The following is a 25,420-nucleotide window of genomic DNA, read 5'->3' on the forward strand; positions in this document are numbered from 1 at the left end:
GAGGAAATGGAAAAAAACCTTGTGCTGCCCTCCTTTTCCCCACACACGCTCGTTTTCTTTCTTTGCATATTTAGCAGGGTTAAAACTAGGTCAGACCCTACCAGCCATGTGCTGGGGCTGCCTCTGGCTGCCGCCCATTTCCAGGGCTGCTACGAGGAACCCACTGGGGCTGCCGAGCCTGATCCTGCTCTGGAAGACCACGGTGTAAATCGGAGCAGCTGCAGAGGCAACAGGGTGCAGCATGGTGAGGGATGGAGAAGCTCATGCCCTGCAGACCCAGCCTGATCCTCACAGTGTGGTCTTGAAGGACCAGGGTGTTTTTTTTGTGTTTAAATAGGACTTATCCTTACAGCAGGAGTCAGGGACAAGATGTGCAAGCATTGACACTTGTGCTGGGCTGAGTACAAGGCTGCTTGACCATGAGCTCCTTGGTTTCCACATCGCTCTGCAGCTGGTTACAGATTTATTTATTTATGTATTTTTAACTGAAATGGGGTTTAAAGGGCAGGCCAAGGCCCAGTAACTAAAGCTCCATAGGTCTCTGAAATGAACCCATCTTTACAGACGAGCGTAAATCCTGATATGCTGACACTGCAGCGATATATTAGTCCTGACAAATGGACCCTTAACACATCAGGGTCGATATTGACAAGGTGAGGGATTTAGTTTTTCTTCAGAAACAGAGAAGAAGTCGATGGGAAGGGAGGCCCTCCCCCAGCGCGCCTCTGAGAAGCTGCCAACACAAATGCACCCCATAACTTCTGCTTCTTGTGAGAAACTTGAAGGGCACAGAGACTTTGTGTACCAGGCTAGTGAGAATGTGCCTGCTCTTCTTTGGATGGGACTTTATTCTTTTTGTCTTTTACCTTTCTCTGGTGGCTAGTAACTTGAGATTTGTGTGGCTTGGCTCAAGAATAACGTGGGGACTGGCATGGGGCTGGGGGCAGCTCACCCACCCCTCTCTGCACAAGGACAGAGGCATCTTGCAGCCAGAGCCGTGATGGTTCTGAGCAGATTCCTGCTTCCACGTGAGCTGGTTGGTCCCTCAACACCTGCTACGTATTTTGTATGATACGTGCATGTACACAGCCCCAGTCCTCCCGCTCAGGATTTTCCACATGCTACACGCAGCCACAGACTGTTGTTTTTTTTCCTCCCACCACCGAAAAAGTGAATCTGAAGTGTTCCTTCAATCAAGATTTAAATCCACCAGCTCCTCACCTAACTGCAGGCTGCTCCCCCGTGTGCTCCCAGCTCTTGGCAGCCTTTGGCTGTGGGTGTCCTTCCCACCTCAGTAGTCTCTGATGCTGCTTGCTAATCCCCCGTGGCTTAGGGGTGAAGGGGAAGATGGCTTTTCTAAACTCCCTGACCCCTTTGAGTGACAGTGGTTTGGTTTTTCCCCCCATGAAGCATGTCCCTTGCAGCAATTTAGCCTTTGAAGTGGATTGGGTCTGGACATGGGAAGCAGGCTTCAGGCAGGGTAGGAGCTCCTCAGCTACTGGGATTAGGGGAGGAGAAGACAGGTGGGCTGCCAAAAACATCAGTGAGCTCAGAGCCCAGCAAGAGGAGGGGATACCCCTGTTACATGTGCTGGTGGCCAACACAATGCACCCCCACCATGGGACTGGGGATGGGCATGTTGGAGGATGCTTCAGGCATCCACAGGCAGCAGCGACCTGTGCCCCTACCCATCCTCACTGATGAAAAGAAACTCCCCAAACCACAAGGACCCTCTGACCCTTTTGGACCTGACCAGCAAAGCCACATCCCTGGGGTGAGGCCCGAATCTTCCTCTGTGCCAGGCATGGGGGCATCGGATGCTTCCAGGAAGGTTATAGCTGAAGTTCCCTATCAGGCACATGTGTTTATCTTGGAGAGCCTGAAGGAGTTATGAATCTGCCAAGTGCATATCAGGCCGAGGTGGAGAGCAGAAGAACAATCATCATCGCTGTGGCAGGCCATATATTATGGCTGGCTTGCCAGGTTGAAGTGTGAATGCAATTTGTCTTTGTGTTTGCTTTAGTGAGGGATAAGAGACTGTTTTGCTTGCTCAGGTGTTTTGAGTCTTTTAACTCAGTTTTTGTCTTGCTGGGTTTGGGAATTATCTCCTAAGTGTTTGTGCATTCCTCCTTCTGAAACTGGAGGTTATTTGTGTGTTTGTTCAGAGTGAAGCAGGTCTGCTTTACGTGCTACTACTTCACTCTCTCATTGATTGCTTTGCTGCTGCTGCAGTTTGGGAGGGGAAGCAGCACAAAGAGGCTGAAGTGGTGTTTCTGTGGGGGGGGACGAAGCACGGGAGCGTGCTGTTTATTCAAGAATTTGTTGCCATGTTTGTTGAGGCAAAGCTGGTTCATGTACGTCTCCTCTGCTGCTGCAAGTGAAAGGGACAAAAAGCAAGCATTCCAGTTCAGGTTAGAGGGCTTGTTGGCAGGAGTGACACCTGACAGGGAGGCAAATAGGAGCAGTGGCAATAAGAAAGCCATACAGTGGCAAAAAGTTTGGCCTTACTTCTCGAGTAAGCTGTCTTCCTGCTAACATGGCTGTCTGCTACGGGATCAGAAGTCATTTCATCTGGCCAGGGCAAGGAGCACAGGTCTGCTGGTCCCTGTCCATGTAGTCATGCCTGCAGTGTGATGTTAATGCTAATGTGCAGCTGGTAATACGTTATTGAGAGTTATTGAGTTTGACACTGACAGAGTAAAGATTTTGTAGGATATCTCCAGACACTCATCCTGCAGGGAGAAGGAACCACTCCATAATATTTCACCACCCAATTTACCTTGAGATGTCACAGAACATTCCCTCCAAGTGGCCTGCACAAGTGGCTGGATGGGTAGAGGACTTTGTTTCTTCCTTCCCTGGGAATAATTCATCGGCTGACAGCTGTGCCTGCGAAATGATGAGGTGCGTCCCTCAGAAACAAGCCCTGACGATCCACTCAGCACCCAATTCGGTCGCACTGCATCTGTGCACTTGTCGTGGCTCTGTTATGCAACCTCTGCGCCTCTACCCACAGTCTGCTGACATTCATTTATTCATTTGATTTCAGCTCTGCGTGCAGCAACCACTGTCATTTCCATATTACGAAAGGAGGCTGGGAACATGTTGACACAAGGCTTGGGTTCTTGTCTGTGCTCAGATGGCAGATGGGGAAAGCTCTGCACTCATCAAGGAAGAGAGGGTATTCAAGGATGTTTTCCCTTTGGACTGAGGCTCTGTTGGGAGAGGTGAGAAGAAGGGGGGCTTCCGTTCCATGAGGAAGGCTGGAATAAATATTTTGTCCTATTTTTGCGAAGTAAAATTCCAGCTTGCATGACTGGGAAGAGACCAGAACATTGTAACATTCCGTACAAACACGACCAAATTGCTCTGATATTTCTGAAACAAAAATGAGCATGAAAGCTCCAGCAAGAAGTAAATCTTCTTGCTCTGGATGCCCCAAAGGAGTCCTGTCACCCACAGTGAGGACGAGAAGCAGCAGTGGGGCTGTAGAACATGGCACTGCCAGCTCTGCAAGGAAACAAGGAAGCCCCCCCAGTGTCCTCCTGAAAGCCAGAGCTGCCCATCTCTCCCCTACAGCTCAGTGCCTGGAAACACCCACTGTGATATCAGAAGTGGACAGCCTGCAGTAGGCAGAAAAAGATTTAGGGATGATTTTTGGGCTAAGTTGTTTCGTGTTTGCCTGGGGCTGTTCAAAAGTGATTTGGATAGTTCTTACTTGATTTCTCACTGTGCTCATCTATCTAGCTAACTAATGCTCTTCAGTCTGCATCTCCTACATTTACCTCCCCCATCTCTAAGCTGATCTCTCAGCCTGGCATACGAGAAGTATTATGGGTGCATTTCTCATCCGTGTTATGGGATAAAAGCTGCCCTTCTTGTACCATCTGGGGAGGAGGTGGAGGAGCCTGCCACAAAGAGGTGAGGCCAGCAGGTGCCCTTTCCTTTTCTGGGGTTGTCTGCTTGTCCTGGAGGAAGATGAATCTTGGCTCAGAGACAAAACCACAAAACATCTGTTGAATAATCTGCTACAGGTGACAAAGGCAGCAATGATAAGGGAAAAGAGAAACTTCCTGAAGGCAAAATGCAGGTCACCTGGAAACACTGACTTCAGCCTTCTCACATCTCCATTTGACCTCCTGTCACAAACTAACCAAAGCTCTAAAAGGACCCACTTTATCTCCCCACAAAGGGGAAACCTGCCTCCCTGCAACATTTATCTAAAGTGGTTATGCCGTAAAAATGTGATGACTGCCTCTGCAGCACTCACCTGCTTCTATAATGGGATAATTGCAGATAAAGGTAAAGTGTTTTTAATTTTGTGTCACTTTTAGTTTGCTGGTATGTAAATGTATAGAAGATGGGTTCATAAAACAAGTTGAAATTTCTTTTAGCGAGCTGTTGGAAGGACTTATGAACTGTGGCTGAACAGTGCAGACTTGATCAGTACTTGTAGAATCGTTGGAGAGGAGGCTGGGCAGAGGGCAAAGTGTAATGGCCCGTCCCAGCTCTGTGTGGTGATGGATGCTCAGGGCTAGGGCTCAGTGCCACTTATGCTTAGGCTATCGAGCATGGAGCCATGGCTTCCAGCCCCATCTCTGCCAGAGAGGTTTGTTTCTGGCATTGTGTAACTCTTGTACTGTGGCACAGTGAGACCAGAACTATGCTCCCTTTCCTCCTGCCCTGAAAAGAGGCTGAAAGGAAACTTTCTTCTCTGAGCACTTGGGCATATTGGGTGTTGACGAACTCATTGGTATCTCATGGGCTGGCTAAGGACTGAATCAAGCACCTAGCAAGCCTGGACTTTGGTACCAACTTCCACCGGTGGAGGAGAATGCCTTTTGCTTAGTCTGCCTTGTGCTGTTAGACACAAAAGATCAGCTGCTGTGTACCTGCCCTCCGTCTGTAGCTGTGGAGGGTGGCAAAGGACACAGCTGGTGTCCCCTCTGTGTGTCAGTGCCCTATTCAGGAGAGTAACGGAGCTGTTCCCACACAGGTAGGCACTGCATTCAGGCGCTGGCTCTCAGCCTTTCATTCAGTGTGTTTTGTCCACAACGCTTCACACAAAAGCATTTTTCCCCGCACTTAAGGCATGGGCATTTCTCTATTGAATTTATGCTTCGCTCCCCTCATTTGGAAAGGAGGGGATGCAGAACTATGCCAGTTCTCCAGCTCCCTGACATCTCTTTGATTTCCCATATTGTCCAAAACCCTCAGCCAGCTCAGTCAATAGCATACTCAGCCCTTCAGCCATGCAGGGAGCCTCAGCTCACTCTATAGTCTTCAGATACCCAATTCTTTATGCTGCTTTTTCTTTCCATTTTTATACCTGGCTTACAGCTCTAGCCTTCACCTTCTGGAAATCTTACCTGGTGTGCTCAGGTCTTAGTGGGAATATGTGCTGCTTGCTGAGCAGCCTCTTCAGCTGCTTTCTTTTGATTCATCGCTTCTTAGGATTCAGCCCCTGACTTTCTTGCTAGGTAGGATTGCAGCAGTTGAATCCAGCTGGATTCTCGTGTTAAAGTGCCGCATTCGCTGTGCATGGAAATAACATTAACAGCCATGAAAATGAAGGGAGCGCATATTCCTCTGCCTAGAAAGGGGTTTTGACTCTGATTAAACTCTTCAAGATAGTGTCATTATCATATTTCTTTTGAATGTTTGGGTAACCACAAATGATTTTAGACTAATATTAGCAAAGAGAGAAGTTGTTTTATTTATGTTTATGCTTGGTAGCTCAGATACATGATAACAAATTCAATCTGTCTAATTAATGCTCACAGTGCAAAGAAGAGGGCTGTGCAGCAATAGAGAATATGACATTTGACTCAGCAAATTGAAAACTCGTAATCAAAGGCGATCAATGTTATTTAAAAAACACAAATATCATTTGGTACCAGACAGGTTTGGGCCTTCTGATTGAGATGCAGGCTGTATGCAAAAGGCAGTTGCTGCTGGTGGTGCTGGGTGAACCGTAAATGTTTCATGACTTCTCTCACCTCGAAAAGCTGCGGTGCCAACCTGTCACAAGAGCACACTTAATTGCTCTTTGACAACATTTTCATTGTTCCCTGGATGTGCACTGCGGCCCCGCTTGCCACCCCCGCCCTGCCCTAAGAGCTCTTGACATGAAAAGCCATTGATGGATGAGCTTGTTTTGACTAATTTTGAATCCACTCGAACATTACGGGTTTGAAAGTTCAGTGCTGATGTAACCGAGTTCATGCCCTGAGGGGAAGGAGCACGGTGGCAGAAGGGGAAAAATGCCAATGGCAGCGACTGGTAGAGGCGAGAGAAAGGTGGTGAGGAGACAGCAGGACCCAGCTGATGGTGGGCAAGGATCAGAGGCAGAGCAGAGGATGAAAATGTAAATACAGTATGTATGTGTGGGCTTGTATTTGAGTCACCTTGGCTTGCTACTGAAGCTGTGCTTAGCTGTGGGCTTTCTTCTTGCTGAAAAGTGACTTAGGTAAGAAGATGAAGTCTGTTTTGCAAGGAAAAATACCACTTGCGCATGTGATGGGTTGAAAAAGTTGATGAACTTGATCCTGTGTTCCAGATTATGGAAGCTTTTTTTTTTTTTTTTGACTTTCTGAGGAAATCCTCCCCTTCTTCCCCACCTTATTCCCTCTGCTCTCCCACCGCAGAGATCAGGGAGAATGGGATTAGCACAAAAACACAGCTGATGTCTCAGGAAAGGCAGATTGCAACTTGAGGGAACTGAAAATACCATCCAGCACAGTTGGATTATATGAGGTCAGCTGCTGTGTGGCTGACACAGGCTGATAGACCATCCCTCCCTGCCAAGGGCTCCTTGCAGAAGGGCTGGCGTGATCTGGCAAAGGAAGCTCGTGGTGGCTGGCTCAGGAAAAATTAAGATTACACAAAGCGATCTTGCTTCCAGCATCTCTTCCAGACTATAAGCTCTTTCCTCGCCATTCAGAAGTGTTAATATCTGCTCAACTCATTGCATCACATCTGGATGGCTGACAGCATATAATAGAGGTCAAAAAAGATTGTATTTCTTGGTCTTCACATTGCTGGTCAGGAACTAGCTGGTGTAGATGAGGCATACTTACGGGATTATGATGGTAATTTGTAAGCCTTCACTTGAAGCACTGCAACAGAGTCTGTTGTACAAGTGAAGCTGGTGGCTGAAATCCAAGCCTTTGATAAATCACTTTATTGCTGACCTAACGAGTTCTTTGTGACAAGAAGATTTCTGTAGCGGCTCATTCAACAAGCTATTTTCTATACCAATGGTCGGGGCTGCAGAAATGGTCACTCACAGAACAAGCAGGAGGTATGCCGCTCTGCAGAGATTAATTGGAAGCTTGAATGGTCTCAGTGGTGAACGCCAGATGGTCTCCCTTTTGTGTAAAATAATAATAATAATAAAATTAAAATATATATTAAAAAAAGCAGTGGCTTAATTTGGATTTACTTCATTAGCAGCTGATGTCACTGCTTTCCATCCTATTCAGATAATTGATGAGATTCTGGAGACTTGTTTTCTCTTTCAGTTAATCAAAAAAAAGCTGATTTAGGGAAGGGAGGGAGAGCCAAATTTCTGAACCTGCTTTCTTTCCTTCCTCCTTGCAGGGAATTGTGTACTGGGGAAAGTCTGGATCCACATAGCCCTTGGGTGGAGTAGAAACCCTACCGCAGGCTGTGCCCATGGGAGGAAGGGGACCACAGGCCATCACCCCAAGGGGAAAGCAGACCTTTTAACTACCCAGATCTTAACAAAAGGGGCTGATGTATTTTCTCCCTAATTACAGAAGGGAAAATGGGGGTGGGCAGCCTAGATGGCCATTTAGCTGCTGGCTCCTTCCTGTTATTTCACCCTGACTTTTCTCTTGGGTTCCCTGCAGCATGGGAGCCTGTTTTATTGCACTGAGTCCCCCTTTAAGGCTGTGGTGTAACAACCAGATGGAGCTATTAGAGGTCTTTAAAAATTGCTATTCTAGATGACTAACGATAATGAGGTGACTAATAGCTACTGCTTCTGGGCAGAACTGTACCTATAATACCCTATCTTTACTACATTTGCTCAAGATGGGAAGGGGGGGAAGATAAATTTTGCCTAATCTGGAACTTTTTCCAGGTCAAGTCTCTTCTTATTACACAGTTAATCTTGAAGTATTATGTAAAGTTTGGGGCTGCAAAACCTCTGCAAGGCTGAATCAGAGATAATTAAAATGAAGCCTTTTTTTCCTGGGGGACTCCTCCTCAATTTGGGCAGCGCAGAACCACCGGGGCTCAGAGGACCAAGGACACACCTTGACACCCCGGGTGCTGAGCTGTCTTGTGGCGGGGCCTTGTTCTCCCTCATTTGGGTGAGGATGCAAAGCACTGCCCTGAGGTCTCTGCAAAGATAGAAAGCATTTCTCTGCGGGAGCCCTTGGGAGACGTTCCAGGGCTCAAAGAAAGAAGGATGGGTCCCCATTCATGTTCATTAGCCACCACCCTCCTGGGCAGCTGTCACCTCTGTTTGTATAGCTCCTACAGGAGCTGTAGGCTACGTCCTTTCTGTCCTGCAGCACAAAAGCTGCACGGAATGTATAACCAAGGAGGAGAAGAACCCATCTAGCCGCTGTAATTCAGTGGTGCTCTGTTGACTCGTGACCCGGAGTGTGCTAACAAATTGTGTGTGTCAGCAGCAATAACTGATGTGAAAATATAAGATGGCTGGGTGTCATTTAAAACCATAAAGGGTTTAAAATATTCGTCAGGCTTTGGTCAGTTTGCACAAGATGACTTTTTACTTTCATGTGCAGTAATGGATGTGCACTTGGATGTAAAAGCTTTCTATTAGCCACCATTTCAGGAAGGTTTTTTTCCTACAAACAGGTCTCAAAACCAGACTAATTTTGCCATACTGGTGCTTTCATTGACGTGTGGACTTTGTGCTTTAAAAAACTGTCTAAAAGAAAAGGTTACTGAAGTTGCAGGCCAACTGAGGTTGCTGGTGCTGTTTTTTTGTGTGTCCCAATGGCAAAAATCAGGTTGAGTTCACCCCAGTAGAGATGGATTTAATTCAGTTATTTGCTTTATATTCTTTCTGGTTGACTTGTTGTTTGCTTCATTTTCTTTTGGTATAGCCCTTTGTTAAACTAAGAAATGGTAATCCATGCTCGACACCTGTATGTCCTTAATCGTATGTTGGCATCTGCCTGTAGGAGTGATATGTGTGTAATAACCAGGAGAAGAAAGATGTGTGACATTCTTGGGGGTGTGTGTTTGTGTGTGTGTGTGATGAGAATAAGGCAACTGACTCAATTCCCTGTTGAAGATCACGACGTGCATTATCTGCTATCTCACTGTGCCCGTGCAGAGCTATCAACAGCTGGGATATCACAGCTGTCAACTCATACAACCTCGCAACTTATGATTAACAGGATTTCCTTTTTGGTTATTAAAGCAATAACAGGAGATGCTTTGTGGAAAGCAACTGAATCTGCAGCAATTGAATGTACTGTTTCCCCGAGATACATCTCAGCTTATTTTCTGCCAAAAAGCATTAAACGCCACGTCTTTAATACCTGTAGTCAGCTGGAGCTTTACAGGCTGCATCTCACCAAACACAAGCTGGGCAAGCTCCCATGATTTCAGTTCAGACTTGCACTGAGCCTTTGTGCCTCTTTCAGCTATTTAATTTTTTTTTGTGTGTCTGATGGGACCTGGAGTCCGCCAGGGCTCTGGGGTGGATGTGCCAAGGACTTTCCTGTAAATAGAGAACAATGAGGACATCAAACGGACTTTGAATTATTAAACTGGCCTGGAGTTGGTTGTCTAGAACATCCACTAAATCAGACAACATAAGAAAAGAAGAAACTTGGGTCAAATGAATAAATAATCTCTGGAAACCAATTTCTCTGCAGCCCTGTATATCCTTGGCAGGACAGACTCTGCCCTTGCCCTAGCCTTTGCCTGCCACCTCCCTGGGGCTCCATCAAGCTCTACACAGGTGCCTTTGTGACCCCAGCACACTGTGCTCCCCCTGGGCCCCAGGAAGGGGCTGGCACCAGTTCTTCCATGTCCCCAGCCCCCTGGCCCTGCGGGGCTGGGATGTGCCCTGCTGGGGCACGACTGCTGTCACAAACCCTCTCTTGAAGAGCGCAGTGTGTCCCATCGTAAACCATGGGATTATACCCAAAAGCTCTAAATTCAGCAGCTGCATTTAACTTGTTAGGAAGCCTTATTTCCCGGAGTGCTTTGAACTCACTTGTGGTAGCAGTTGTTACCAAGAATACCTTTGCCTTTTAACTTTTATAAAGAATATCAGCCAGTGTAGAATACCAACAAAGACAGCCAGTTCTTTTACAGCTATTCCTTGCTATAAACACCAAAACTACTTGTTGCTGCTCAGCCAGGTTCTTGGGCATCCCCAGACATGGTAAGATCTTTGTCTTGGCCTGCTGGGCTCATGATCTTCAGAAATTCTTATTCTTCTGTTTCCTACCCGGAGTATGAGATGACTGATCCGCCTTATCTGGCAAGATGTTCAGTGATGCCAGGCGAGCTGGGCCAGAATCTCTGCTGTAAATAAATCAAAATAGAAATTTGACATTTTGTGGTCCAGCTCCAGTCTGCCTGTCTATCCACCTATCTGCCTGCATACATTTATCTGTCTATCTATCTTGTCCTATCGCCAGCTACTACACATGCATATATAAAATCACATTTCAGCCCTGATTCACAGAAGTATTTAGTGCCTCATAAATCCTTCTGCAATTCTGGACATTTCATCTTTTTTTTTTGCTGCAGTTTTTGGTGTAAAGCTGACAGATAAACAGCAAAATCTTTCATTCCCTGGCTGCTCTAATCAACTAGCTATAAGAAGAGGTGGCAAAGTCATTTATATTGTTCAGAGACAATAATTCTTTTCTCTCCTTCCACAGGGCAGAAAAAAAATGCTCTGGTAATGTAGGAGCTTAGAATTTCCTTTGAAAATGCCTCTAGTTGACTTATGAGACAAATGAATGCAGTTCGCTTGTATTAAAAAGATGTTTTATAACCTTTCTATACAATGAAAATGATGTGAGTGGTGTAAATATTCTGGAGTAAAAATTGCATCCGTTAAAATCTGTGAAAGGAATAACTAAGGAAAATGGTGTTGTGAGTGATTTCCTGCCTGACCTGGGGCTTTGTAGTTCATCAGCCAGCCAGCTCGGTGGCCCTCTCCCTGCTTTCTCATTCCAGCCTAGTGCAAGCAATGTGTCTCAGTGAGCAGCAGTAGAATAAATGGGGCATTTCCATCGAAGCTGTACTTCAGTATATACGTATATTTTAGCACTGAGGTCAGACTTCTTCAATAGCTGAGGTGGCTCTTCAGGGCCCTTGATGTCCCCGTGCTAAGGACCTGGGGCAGGCTGGTAGATCCCCTTTTAAGCCAAGGCACTTCAACCCTATGAACATACTGCTCAAGGAATTTTTCTTCATCTTTGTAAAAGAGAACTTAAGCCCTATGTATTAGTTGTTTTGGACCTCACATATGCATTACATATTCACGATTTGCTGTTCCATTAAGAATGAAGTGAACATTTCCCATAAGTGTCATCTTTTGTCCATTTTCTCTTACCTTGAGAAAAGCTCATCGTATGCGTGTTTACTCATAAGATGAAATGTACCCTTTCTTCCTACTCGTTGCATACGGATCTACAATAAAAATGAGGCATATAAGCCATCAGAGACATAGCTACAGGCAAGAAGCAAAGTGGGCTTAGTGACCTTGATGTGCATGCCGTAGTTGTTATGGCAACAGGCGAGCGAAATCACTGTTGCTAGGGCTCAGAGAAATAAAGCAATCTCAGTCACTTAATGGTCATTATTCTCTAGTAACTTAATTTTGAATTTGCTGCAAGCAAAACTGCAAAATGAGTCAGCAAAGGGTTCCAAAATACTTAGTAGAAATATGAATGAGAGGGGTTTTCTTTTCTGCCCCCATCCCTTTCCCAGACTCTCCAATGATGCTGTCAGAAAAGGTTTTCCAGCAGAGGATGGATTGGGGCCATCACCCACAGCAGTTTTTAGGAGCCAAGGTGTGACACCGAGAGCAGCCTGGAGGCAGGAGCAGTGCGTGGTGGGACCTGACCCCGGGGAAGAGCAGGAGGCAGGGTGGCTCCAGGCTTGTGGTCTCCTCCCAGGACAGTGATTTGCAGCTTGTATTTATGTGCAGCAAGTCATGATTATGTTCCTAACAACACATGTAAATGTAAAGGTGAGGAGAGGAGGAAAAGATTTACTTGCTTGAAAAGTAGGGAGATATACTTTTATTCTCACCTGACCACCACTAAAATTTGCCTCATCTTTTCAGGAGTCGGATTAGTATTTCCTGCCCAGGAAAGATGTGTAGATAAACTGGGTAGAAACTAATTTATTGTGGTTTTAACAGTTAAAAGTAAAGATCTCCTTAAGAAGTTCTAATAAATTATTTTTCTTTATGAAAACTTAAAATTTTTAAACATGTTCAGGTGTTTTAGCAAAATAAGAATTTATAAAATTTCAAGAATCAAAAAAGTGTTCAAATATAAATGACAATTCTCATTGAAAATAGAAAAGAAAAATAACCATGGCAAATCTTGATCCTGGTGACATTTATGGCAAGTGAGTGCACACAGTGGGAAACTGCAACCAAATCACATTTTGCTGTGAAAATGAATATCAGCATATGTTTGGAATATCTCTGTTCCCGAGTCCTTTCATAGCCTTGCATCTGAAGCCAAACAGAAGAAGATAGCCTTTCCCTAAAATAAATACACCAAGCACCCTATTACAGGCACACCACCAGGTCCCCCCGAAATGTCACTGCGGGCTCTAGTGTCCTGTCCTGTGCTTGTGAATTAGTGTGGATCCTTCCAAGAGCTAATTGCAAACCCTTTCTATTCCCAGCTAATTTCCAACAAGGCCAGATGCGAATTTGCAGTTTAGGTCTCTCTATTGCTCCAGAAAAAGCAGTGGCATTAGCAGCTGAAAGCAGTCATCATGTGTTTGTTCCCGCAGCAGGCTGATTGCTCATCAAGCAGAGCCGAATCCCATAGAGGCTGAGCTGGATCGCAGTGCTATACATATGTATTCCTCCCTGAAAATGGACACAATCAGGCTGTTCGTGTATCCTGCCAAGATGCCTCTTGGTTTTGGATGCCCTGGGTGATTGCAGGGAAGATTTGCTTCTGTGTCTGTATACGTTGGCATTTATCAGGATGGTCTCCATTGAAATCAGAGATATTTCAACTGAAATGTAGATGGAATTGGAATAGATCCTGAGCATGAAAGCTGCTCCTATAGAGGATGTTAGGATTGGTGCCTTGGATTCATGTGGCTTTGAAAACGTAGCTGGCACATCTCTGTGATGCTGGGCTGCAGGAATTGCAGTGAGCACTAGGACTTGCCATTGCCCTGGGGCATTGCTGCTGCCTCAGAGGACTCTGCTTGGCTGGGCATCGCAAGGGGGCTCTACCACCTGGGAGATCGTGATGTGGGGTTGCTTTTCTGGGGCAGCTCTGTCACAGCTGCGTGTTTGGCACAAGCCCACCTCTGCCTTGCTCCTGAGGGAGCCAGGAGGAAGGGGGTGCTTTGCTCCCATCAGCCAAGGAGCTGGCAGACCCCGTGAGATGCTCACTGATGTCTCCCCACAGCTGGGGACCTGGTGAGTTGCAAAACTACGTGGCCATGCAGCTCAAATCCAAGGATGGCATACAGGAGGTCAGGAGGTTGAGGGATGCTGTTGTCAGTACCTGAGAAAGTAATACAGGCAAATAAGAATGTCAGGATTGCCATTTTCTTTCAGAGTCTTGCATATCTTATCTGATGCTGCAGTCTGCAGAGCCTTTCTGTGGTGTGCTAAAAACTGTGCTAGAGTTGAATGTAGTGACATCCATCCCTTTCTGACTATTCTGCGTCATGCTGGTTTTGGAGTGATCCTCGCAGTGACAGAAATTGCCAAGGCTCCTCTTGCACCCAGTACTTTTTCTTCTGCTGCTTTAAAACTCAGCTGATTGTTGGCAGGGCCTCCAGCAACTGTGTGTAATTAAAGTGTTCGTTTTTTAAAAAAATTGATCATTAAATTAAATAGTTATTGAGAATGTTGCTGCTAAACAGACAGGCAGATGATTAAGCAAAGCTTAATGAATATTCAGAATAGCAAAAACAATGGTGGAAATTGCTATTCTCCTTGATATGAACTGCAGCATATTTCCATTCACTCTGGAGTTTTCAGTTGTATCATCAGAAGGAGAATAGCTGCAAGAGATCTGCCCCATCAGTGCGTTGCTAAATAGTAAACATGTTCATACAGTGATGCTTTGGCATGATGCATGCACGTTTTCATCATCTGTAGTATTATGTATGGAAATATTGAAATGGAACATGGTGTCAGTTGGGCAAGAGAAACAGGTAGTGGTGTTTTTTGATTTTTGATTATTTTTTTTATTTTTTTTTTTTTACAGAAATGGAAGTGTTTCAGCTGAACTCTTGTTGAATTTTGTTTGTTTTTGTTGTTGTTTTCTTTTTCTTTTTTTTTTTTTTTTTTTTTGCCTTTGAAAACCTCTTTCTCTTTTTCTTCCCCATTCATCTTTCAGCAAGACAACCCCAGTCAATGTGTCTGTCTGTAGCATGGATTTTGTTTTCCTGATCAATGGCATCAGTGCTGCATCTAAAGTTTTAGGGCATTCTCTGATTTAGTGTTTTTGTTGTTGTTGACTTTTGTTTGTTTAGTTTATTTATTTTAATAACGTATTGTACTGGAGACCTACCTCTGTGATTGAAATGTCACTTGGAGTCAATGTGGCCATTTCTTGGGAGAGCAGGACAAAGAAAGGTCAAATTTAAAAAAAAAAAAAAAAAAAAAGGAATGAAACAAAGAACTGGTGATGTCCAGCTGTTTGGGAAAAGTTGGAGGTGCTTGTTTGTACCCATTCACAGCCTCCCATCACCTTTCTTAATGCATTGCCTTCCATTGCAGCTATAAGATAGCAGAAGTTTTTAATCTGTTTCAGATGCTGTAATGTATAAAGGGTGCAATTATTTTTGTTCACACTTATAATGAGACTGTTACTGCTTAAAAACCTTCTTCTAAATATGCAAGGAAAAAAGGCACGTGGTAAGAAGGACCTGGATTCTTAATGCTAGATAATCTCAGCATAATGCAATATCTGAGGACCAAGCTTTGCAGGAAGCCTGTGGGAAATGATGGGAGCTCATCCACCCCTTCTGGATCCCTTGAGCTTTTTCAAGGTGTTTGGGCTCATTCCTTAAGAAATGCAGTCAGATTACAGTAATATAGATTTTCTCAGAATATTTTTGGAAAGCAGATACTGAATTTTCTTTGTTAGGAATGATATGGGAATCTGGTTGGAGGAACAGTTCATGTTGTGCTCTGCCTGTTGGTGCACATTTAATCAACATCCCCTTTTAGTAACTCCCTGGGTCTGTTGGCATTGTTTTTGCTGCATAAAATACTGAAAAGACAACAGAGAGAAACAGATATTTAATTTTAAAATTGGAATTGGTCTCAAAGTGGCAGAAGAATCCATATAAATCAAGCCTGTAGCACTTTCTGATCATCAGTATCTGCCAACACTTCCCTCTGCACCCCCAATTAATAGTGTCCTGTAAAAGGCTCTTGTAGAAAGCTTGTGGCACTTGGGAGTAGTTCAATTGTCTTGTCTGTGCCACTTGCCAGAAAGACTCTGGGTTATTCTACTTGTTTGCCAGGGTTTCAGATTACAGGCAGTATTAAACATGAAAATGGCATGAGTTCACTTAATTATCTGGTGCCTTTGATTGGGAGAGGGGAGGGGAAGATGCTTTTGTTGATCCCCACTTCCTGACAACAGCATTAGGGGAACAATGTGCTATCTATTCGCCAATAAATATGCTGTAACCCCTGGGCTTCACCTCTGCCTGCAAGCATCTCTAACTGGGGAGGGAGCTGCAGTCAAAGCCTCTGCGTCATCCTGTCTGAGGCTTGAAACAGTCACAAAGGATGTCAGTTCGTACCATCCGTCATATGGCCTGGAGGAGAACTTGTCTCTCTCCATTTGTAAATAAGTATAGATATTACAGGAGAGATTAATGGAAGAGATGTATTCTTTCACATGCAAATAAGATAATGAAGGGAGGTAATAGATAATTAAGAATACAGAGGTCCTAGGTTTCTGTAGTACCAGTAAAATTTGCACTATAAACGATTTACTGAGGAGTGCTTTGGATGTGAGGATTTAAAGAGGGAAGGGAGAGTTGCCTCCTGCTCCCTTGGGTAGGATGAGGATAAGACAGCAAACCCTCTGTCCCTCTGCAAAACATATGGGCAGGATGCCCCTAAAAATGCCACATGCAAGGAAGGGGAGATCTGTTTCTCTCTGCCACAGGTGTGGTGTCGGCCACGAGACCTCAATGTTGCCTTACACCATGCAAAGGCATTGAGCATTTCAAGAGTCTCAGACCACTCGAACACCACAGCTATAATGTTAACCTAAACAACCCCAAAATTGCTGCCCTGCTTCTATGGCCTCCCATCAGTAGAGCACTTGTTAGCCTCAGACCCTGGGATCTTTGGAGAATTGTCCATGGAAAAGTGTTATCAGCTTTGGCAATCATGTTAGCAGTGAGTAATCAATCAACTCCCCTTGAGTAAACACCGGGAGAGAGCGATTGATTACTTGCAGCTCTGCAAACGATTGCAGTACCAACAGGCCCCAGGGCTTTCAGGCTCAGACTTCATGGTTGCTATTTGGATCTGATCACCTTTCATCCTACTCAAAAAGTTAAAAATAAATGAGTTTTTTTTGATACTAGGATGCTTTTAAAAATAGTCGTCTTTAACTCAATCCATAAACTCTCTCATGTGAATAACGCACTGAGTGTTAAGGGGAGTTCCTGATGCTGTTTTCATGTTCTTTTGCAGCTCTTGTGCTGCCTTCTTCATCATCTGGGCTGAACGTGGCCCAGAGTAAGTGCTATGAAGTGGGGAAAGAGCAATTTTACATTTGTAGCTGGTGTATGCTTTGGCTGGGAAGGAAATGCTAATAGCACCACGACACCGTGCCCCGTGCTCTTTAATTGTAAGGATCACCCCTGCTGTGCCAGGTTTGTGTGCAGCGTGATCGCACTGGAAATTCTTTGCAGAACTCAAGGGAAATTTTCAGGGGAAGGAACATTTGGAAGATTTTTCTCAAAGGCCTAAAAATTCAGTCTGCCTGATTTGTTTCTCGCCCAGCAGGTATGTGCTCAAGTCCTTTCAATGAGAAGAAAGGCTGAGGTTTTCAAGGGGATCAAATGCACTAATATTGCTGTAACCAGGGCAGACAATTTGTTGGCAACTTTTTGAGCAGTTTTAATGTAATTAAGTTCTGTGTGGCAATAGCAATAGGGAGATAAAGGAGCTTTGCAAGGCTGCATGTACGTCCTTCAACAGGGAGAAGATTACTTGCTTTTTAAATAGCTCCCAGTACCTCAGATGACACAAATGGAATGGAGACAAACTTCAGGTAAACCTCCCACCCTTCATTAAGACTTGTTCTGAATTGATTGTCTGCTCGAAATACATACATCTTCTACAATGCTGGTCCAGATAGTGCCTCTAATCCATTTCTCCTCTAAACGCAAAATATTTTCCTTTGTAGCTGGGTACTGTCAAAGGGAAATCCCACCTTCAGAGGGGCTCATGCTGCCAGCACCCCAGCGGGGCTGGGGCACACCAAGCCCAGCAGCAGCCAGGTGCCCTGGCACAAAACCCAGCCTCTGCAGGCTCCTTCCCCCCTCCTTTCTCTTTCTCTCCCCTCCCCACAAGTCACTGGCCTATTTTCCCCCATGACGGTATCGACTCACAGCCTCTCGTTAGCTAACAATGTTTTTCAGATTGAGCCCTTGCATTCACTTCTGCATCATGAATGCGTTGCCTGTTGCTTATGGCTAAGGTTGTGCATCTTTTGTTAAGTTAAAGTCAAAATACTTTTCTCTGATGCTTCAATTAATGCAGTGTGTTAGCACTGACATCCCAATGACTAAGCACGGTCAGAATTAATTGATTTGAAATGTCTCATGGCAAAGGAATTATCCAGGGTAAATCCAAACCCTGTGTCTCTTTGACCAGTGCTTTATTGGTTCTGAATACAAAATTAACTTATCAAAAAGCTTGCCATCATCCAGACACTTCTAACATCTTTAGCTCCTTTAATATTTTTAAAACATGTCATTACTGAAAGAAATGTATAAAGAGTATCACAGCTCCTGTATCAAACAGGACTTCAATTTTACATGCTGAGGGGAGTGGTTCTGCCCTTCTTATCAAGGCAGGATAATGATTCATTCCTCCAAGATTACAGTGGAGCTACTCAGCCAGAGAAAAGGAGCAAAAAACAGATCCAGAGGACTAAGTGAAAAAATAGTCTCTTCCATAGCTTGAGGCAAGCCAGAGATTTAGGAAACCATTTTTGCTATGTTGTAAATGCTTTATGGCTCTGGACTTTTCCATGCAATAGGCTTCACAGTGTTAACACAGGGGTTTTAATGTAAATCATTCTCTGAGCAGGCTGTAAATACACACAGGCATGGAGTGAGAGGATGCACTGGAGAAAAGTACAGCTAAGCACCAGATATGTGAAAAATGCAATTGAGGCGAGCAGCAAAATGCTGGAGTGAGGACCCTGCATGTGGGGCTGGATGGCATGGGGACAAAGGGTTTGAAACACTTTGCAAACTGTGCTATTTTGGATAAGACCTCTTTGCTGAAGCAGATCTCAGGGGCTTTTTAATCCAAGTGTCGATCTCCTTTTTCCTACTGTCTCAGCTGTTCTCGTAAGAGATTCTACCTCTCCCTGTGCAGCCAGTGTCTCCCTTTAAGAAAAACATATTTTTGCTGGGTGTTAATGTGCAAGAGTCATCTGTCCTGTTGTGTAGCTGGGAGAAGGCATTGGGGTTTTCCTGAGAGAGAAAGCAGCGAGTACTAACAATCAGGGTGTGAGATGCAGGAGGAGAAGCAGAAGCTAATCTCAATATCAGTCTTTAAAAACTGCTAGTACCTTGTCTCAGCCAGCATTTCACAGCGAGGGAATGGTTACATCACTGTGCTGGGAAAAAGAGAGCTCGGTGCAGATAATATTGAAGTTACTTTCTTTGTCACTTTTCACAGCACGTTCCTAACAGCACGCCCAGTGTTCAGACATACATCTTTTAAATGAGCTTTTCTCCTTGGCTGCTCTTCCCTGGGGCATGGGGGAATGAGCAGCCCATCAAAGAAGTAAGTTTATGCTAAGAGAGAGGATGGCTTCTTCTGGGAACAGGAGTCCTGGAAGAAGAAAAGAGCAGCTGCGGTTTCATCTGTGAATATCCTTGGATTTGGGGGAACAAGAGACCTCAACACTACATATGAGCTCTTGGGCAGGTACTACTTGAACCAGCTTGCCTTACAGCAGCATTGAAAAGCGAAGCGGCCACTGATCTCACCAGTCAATTTATCCATAATGATGGAGTGTATTGCCCATGAAGTCTGAAAATCTGACAACTACGGTCACTCTTTAATTGTAACTTGAGTTGTATACTTCAAAGGTTAGTCTGGCGTTTTACGGCCTCTAGTTTATCTTTTAATTAACTGCCCATCAAACCTGTTTGATCTGAGGAACGAGGGCTCACAAGAGTCGGAGTCCCTGCTCCTCTGCTCTGCCCAGGCGATTCCTGGTAATCCAAATTGTCTCATCCTGCAGCCAGGAGGCAATCGGAACGGAGGCTGTGGGTTGCTGCTGGGCTCTGTTCTGCTGAACTTGTTGATTTGCATTCTGAGAGGATATCACAGGAGGTAATGGGATTTGTGAGGAAAGTTGATTTTACCTTGTTATCCAGTGGGGGAATAACGTCATCCTCTGAGCAAGAGGCAATGCAGGATGGTAATTACTCAGCCAGGTGGAAGATAGCAGGGGAGCAGGGAGGCACAGCTGCTTAGCCTGACCAGCCCTGGATTGTCCCCCATTATAGAAATGTCATCACAGTGTTTCTTTAAGTGATTCCCTGAGGCTAGGAAGTGAGAAAAAATAAAACCCCAGTCCTAGGTTGCAAAAATCATGAGCACAGTCACCAGAAACCATGAAAAGATTTGACTATGTGATATAAAACTCAGCCAGCGTTGAGTATCTTTAGAGTGTATTTTCTGAGTCTTTGGACTCCTATGTCAAAATTTAAAGCTTTCTCTGGCACCCTATAAACAGGTGATTTTCTTTACTTTCTTGAAATTAAGGGGGGTTTGTTGGTCAGCTGGTTGGTTTTATAATCAGCTCAACTGAAAAGCTCAAGAATCCCAAACACCACAAGGTTGAAGATGAATGGTAAGAACCTGAGACATCCTGCACCCATTTTGTGGCATCCCTCCTGCTCCAGGCACCGTGACTCACTGCAGCCACCCCTGGTTTGGTGGCCCTGGGCCCTGTGTTACTGTTCCTTGAGAGGTCTTTGCTTTGTCTCCCCTCCCCTGCTCTCTGATTTAGGGGTGTTTATCGGGGTGTGTGTGTACTGCTTGAATGTACCTGGGTGGGATGATACTGGGAAGCTTGGAAGAGTCCCTGGCACCCAAATACAGATAGAAAGGAGGTGTGAAGTAAAAAGAGGGTGTAGGAGAGGAGGAAGAAAAGATCAGCCTTTGTCAGTAGGATCCTGGGTGCTGGGAAATGGGACAGCAGGGCTGAAGGTCTCCCAACAGCCATAGTCTCTGCCCGGTCTGTCCCCTCCTTCCTCCTCCTCTCAGCCAGACATTTCCAGCCCTAGCACTATGCTGGTCCCCACCTTGCCTCCTGAGCTTTCTTTGGGTGTATATCAACTGTGCTTCTAGCAGTTCCCAGGAAATGCCCTCCCTCTCTCCTCACCCCTCATACCCTCCCAGCTTGAGAACCGCTTCATAAAAATGTATGTGAGGCAGCAGAGCCCAAAACAAGCTTAGGCAGTGGCTATTTATACACACAAATATGTGAGCCTGCACGCCAAGCTGCTCTACAGAAAGATGTTTATTTTTAAAAAGGAGCTGTCGTCTTTACTCATTTCTCAGGATAACTTCTCTCACCGTTGGAGCTCTGCACCCCCACGTAGCGGGACCAGCTCGCTCCTGGAGGAGTCCCTCCAGGAGCACTTGGGCACCTTCCAAACTTTGGTGCATATCATTCAGCAAACACCACAAGTTTCTGTGTGGTGACACTTCACGCCTTCTCAGCGTGTTGACCTAGAAGGTGTACAGCAGGGCTAGAGAGGGATGCTGGTTTTAATAAAAGGCTGATCTGTTTGTAGCATCATCCCATCAGCTGTTTCCTCTTACCACGCAGCTTCTTCTGGTGATATCTACCATGTTTGACTTCTGCTTCAGTGTTACATACATTTTTTTTGTGCTCTTTTCATCATTCCCCTAGGATTAAGCCTGGTATTTTGATTTTAAGAATCAGGTTAATTGTCTTGACCACAAAGTAAATTAAAAATCCACTTTGTTCAGCCTGAAGACACTGAGGTTCCCTGCAGGTCTTCTCCTCTCATCTCTGTGCAGTGGCACACCTCAGCCCCTTGGCGTTACAGTCACATTTTTCCTGTTCTCAGGAGCTTACTGGGCTTCTCTCAGTCAATATGGGAGGACAGCTCAGTGGTTACTTAGACAAACTGGCTGACATTATTCACATAAGTGCTTGCAAAGCATACCATACATCACAGTAAGTCTCTCTTACATGATAGTTAAAACACTTCATTACGTTGGTTAATCTTACAGTTAAATCACTCACATGTGATGCTATCAGCAGAGGCTGATAAAGGTCAGCTATTTGCTTTTATCTTGAAAGCCAGAGTCTCAGATCACTAATGTCTTACGAGGACAAGGCTCTAAAACATCGTTTTTGTGTAGTTCAGAGGTATTTCAAACTTGATTCACTCACTTCAGAGATAATTGTTCTTCTCCATTAACAGGAACTTTATGCCCTTTTGTGCATGAAAGCAAGCGACAATGTCACTCCCATCTGAGATCTTAACTGGGTTCTACCATACAAACTGTTCTTGTGTACATTTTGTAGAAGCTAACAAACTTTTTGATTAGGCATCAAAAAACCTCATTCCTTTCTGCTGTGGACTGTTTAGATACTAATGGTAAAGATAACAAACATTTTGATTTAGTCACCACTTCTAGCAGCCGCATACTAACATTTCTCCCATGGGGATGTGCAAATGAAAGCAAAAGTTCTTCTCCTAAAGTCTTAAAACTTGTATCTGGTTTAGAAAAACAAGGTAATTGATGTTCTTCCTGACCTTTCCCATCTATTTAATTCAGGGTAAGGAATCTGAGCCCTGAGTAGCTTTATGGCAGTGGGGAGTAAGTGGTCTTTATGCTGTAGTTTTTCATTCTGAACTCAAATATTAAAAACTGTTTGTGATTGTTTCTGGTACTAAACACTAGAGTGACATCTATAATCATTTATTTTTGTCTCTTAAATATAAACTTTTAAGATGTTTTCCCACAAACTCCCTGTACAGATTTTGACCTGTCAATTAGCATCCACGATGCAGCCACATGAAAAGTGTCCAGCACAGACAAAATCAATTCTATTGATTTCTGAGTGAATTTTCACTTGAGGGATAGCTCACAAAGTCCTGAAAGCATGATTTCAGTGCTAAACATTCCTGTGGTTAAGGCTCTTTTTTTCAATAATGCACTGTATGATTTTATTTTTATTTGAGCTGAATCCTATTAAGACTAATGGATTTAACTACCACCTTTCCAGTGACAGCTGTATGAGACAGTGACCACCTGCATTGCCCACCCCTGAAAAAAAGGCAAAATGTGTCTCGTTTGGGATTTGGAAAGCCCAGGGCTTAGGTGGTTGCTCTTTTTGCAAAGTGGGATATGAGGGGATTTGCATAAGGGAGACAGAGCACCTGGAAACGGTGTGTATTGAGGGGAATCCAGAAAGAGCTTTGGAGCCAAGAGCAGGGTTTACTTTTTAGTGATATGATGCTTGTTTTTTTCTAAGCAAGCTGGGCTTCTTGCAGTCACTGCTGCAGCGGAGTTAGCTGACCCATCAACTTCCCCTTAAATAAAACAACTTCCAAAGGTCTGAATTTTGGCTAATTACTCTTGTCAGTAGTGCAAGCAGCATCAGTGGTTCCTGTCTCAGTATCTGCCCATCAAGCTGTCCGCTCAATCTCCAAGGCTTGATCTTGTGGAGAGAGATTAAAAACCAAGAAGGACAGAAAATGTCAGCACATACATTTCCATACAGGTGGGGTAATACCAGAGCCAACTGCTGGTGCACACAAGGGAAAGCTCTGTATTGCAAATGCACCTGCAAGCGATTGCACTGGGGCCAAGGGGACCTCAGGGTGGGCTCCAGGAGAGAAAAAAAAAAAAAAAAAAAACACCTCCTGCTGTGTCCTCTGTGGGTTGTTCCCCTTGTCTTCTGATGGGTCTCATTTGAGCATTTGACTCCCAGCCTTTTAACTGGTAGCTGTGTTTACAGGTTCTCCATTATAAAAGGACTGATTTTTGGCACGAGTGCTGCAAGTTGAGCTCTTTGGATAGGTTTACTCAAACTCCTCCTGCTGTAAATGCAGAGCTGTCTACTAGCATGATTAAATGAGGTGTTTCTCCTAGGGTCAGAGAAACAAAGCCCCTTTGAGGACACCTGCCTTTATCCACAGGTGGCAGGAGCCTTCTGCAGGCTTACTTAGACCTTCTATACCTGACTTTGAGAGGAGCAAAGGAAGGTGAGATGAGTATCAACCAAGCAGTAAAAATCGTGTTGTGCTGCAGCCAGTTGGTGCCAATCCTAATTTCTTGCACAGCTACTTCTGCAAATGGGTCATTTATGTCAGGAACCTGCTCCTTGGAACAGGCACATCAATTCTCTTTAGTGTGTGATCAGTGGAGCCCTATTTAAGGGACATCTTACTCAGAATGGAGATTTCTTTGCAAACTTTACTAATTAAGGGTGGCTGGTCCTCCTAAAAGGCTGGCTTATCTTTGCACACCATAAACACTTTATTAAGAAAAATCTATCAGTTGTAGATACTACTGATATATAAGCGAGCTGGCCTCAAAGAAGGAGGGTCTCTTTTCTTTTTGGAAGCATCAAGGTAAATGTCACGCAGTTCAAAAGAGTCATAAATCCCCAAACTCAGAGCCTCTCTGATATGACTGAATGGGAAGGGAAACTTCCAACCTCAATTCCTTGAGAGCTTGCTGAATTCTCCATAAGACTTTCTATGAAAAATAACAATGCCCTTCATATTTAAAAATGCACTTTGGAACGAAGCCCAGGAAACCCCCAAGCTCCCCTAGTCAAACACTTGTCCACTTCTTAGCAGATTCTGTGCTCAGTGAAAATGCAATTTTGTTGTTGTTTGTCTTAATGCCTTCTCTTCCTAATGAGGTCTGCACCACACAGATCGCAGTCTGTCACGTTGTGAGATACCACCGAGATGGTGTGTTACATTGCAAAGGCAGTGGCTGCAACATCCAGAGGGGAGTGCTAGGAGAAGGGAATGGCTTTAGAGGCTCTGCTTTAATTAGTGGCAGGGTTTAATTGTAATCAGCTGATATGGTGCTGGCTGCAAGTTGGCCTGGTCTAGGGAAAACAGCCAGCATCATGTCAGCTAACTCAGCGCTTCACACATGACCACATCCCTAATGAAGACTAGCATTTTGGTGGACATCTGTCATGAAATTCTCCATCCTTCTCTCCTGCTTTTTGCATGCTGCGTTAGACAAAATCATTATAAATGGTGCATGAGTACAGATATTAGCTTATTGGTCTGGCTTTTCTAAGGTTCAGGGCACTCAGGCTGTGCTGTGCTTAGTAAAAAGCTGAACTCATTAATGTAAGAGGAAATGCAAAGGATGCGTCAGGTTTTCAACAAGACTTCCCACCCCTCACCCTCCACAAGGTGAGGATGGGATTGCATCTCCTCATCTGCTGTTCCCGGGGGAGCACGTTCTGTCACACATACAGTTGCCTAAAAACGTGGGGATCCCTGTTGGCCTGGGGTGTGGTATTTATTTTGCATTGCTTTTTCAGCTTGGTGATTAAGCAGCCCTACAGCCTGCTGGGGGTACTTCATCTTGTTCCTCATTCTCTTAGAAAGTGACTCTTTGCTAGGTGAGATTTTTATCATTGAAACCTGCAGCATTAAGCTGGTGATGATGTCTCTCTGATATATATATATTTTTTAAGTCAGTTATGTCAGCTGTACCCTTCATTGTTTTCTTTTGTTTCAGTGTTTTTTGTAGGCTTTCTGCTCCTGAACTTAACATTCTACTGGTTCAGGCTTGTAAAGGTACTTAGACAATGAAAAAACACTGTTAGAATAAGCTGCCTTTTGAAAATATTGCTACACTTGTGCTTTTTCCTTTAAGCATTTAACTACTGTCAAACATTTGGCCCTTAAAATATATTTTGAAACCAGA

At 44.5% G+C, this 25,420-nt stretch overlaps 1 long non-coding RNA gene across 1 annotated transcript in view; it reads left to right on the plus strand.

The window, feature by feature from the left end:
- Positions 1–3,995: 3,995 nt before the first annotated feature.
- LOC106015679 (uncharacterized) overlaps positions 3,996–25,420 on the plus strand; it is a 28,085-nt gene continuing 6,660 nt past the window's right edge. The window contains exon 1 of the long non-coding RNA XR_002400133.4: positions 3,996–4,302. This is a non-coding gene — a long non-coding RNA (uncharacterized lncRNA). The remainder of the gene's footprint in view (positions 4,303–25,420) is intronic.

This window comes from Anas platyrhynchos, chromosome 13 (assembly GCF_047663525.1).
Source record: "Anas platyrhynchos isolate ZD024472 breed Pekin duck chromosome 13, IASCAAS_PekinDuck_T2T, whole genome shotgun sequence".
In the NCBI taxonomy this organism is placed as follows: domain Eukaryota; kingdom Metazoa; phylum Chordata; class Aves; order Anseriformes; family Anatidae; genus Anas; species Anas platyrhynchos.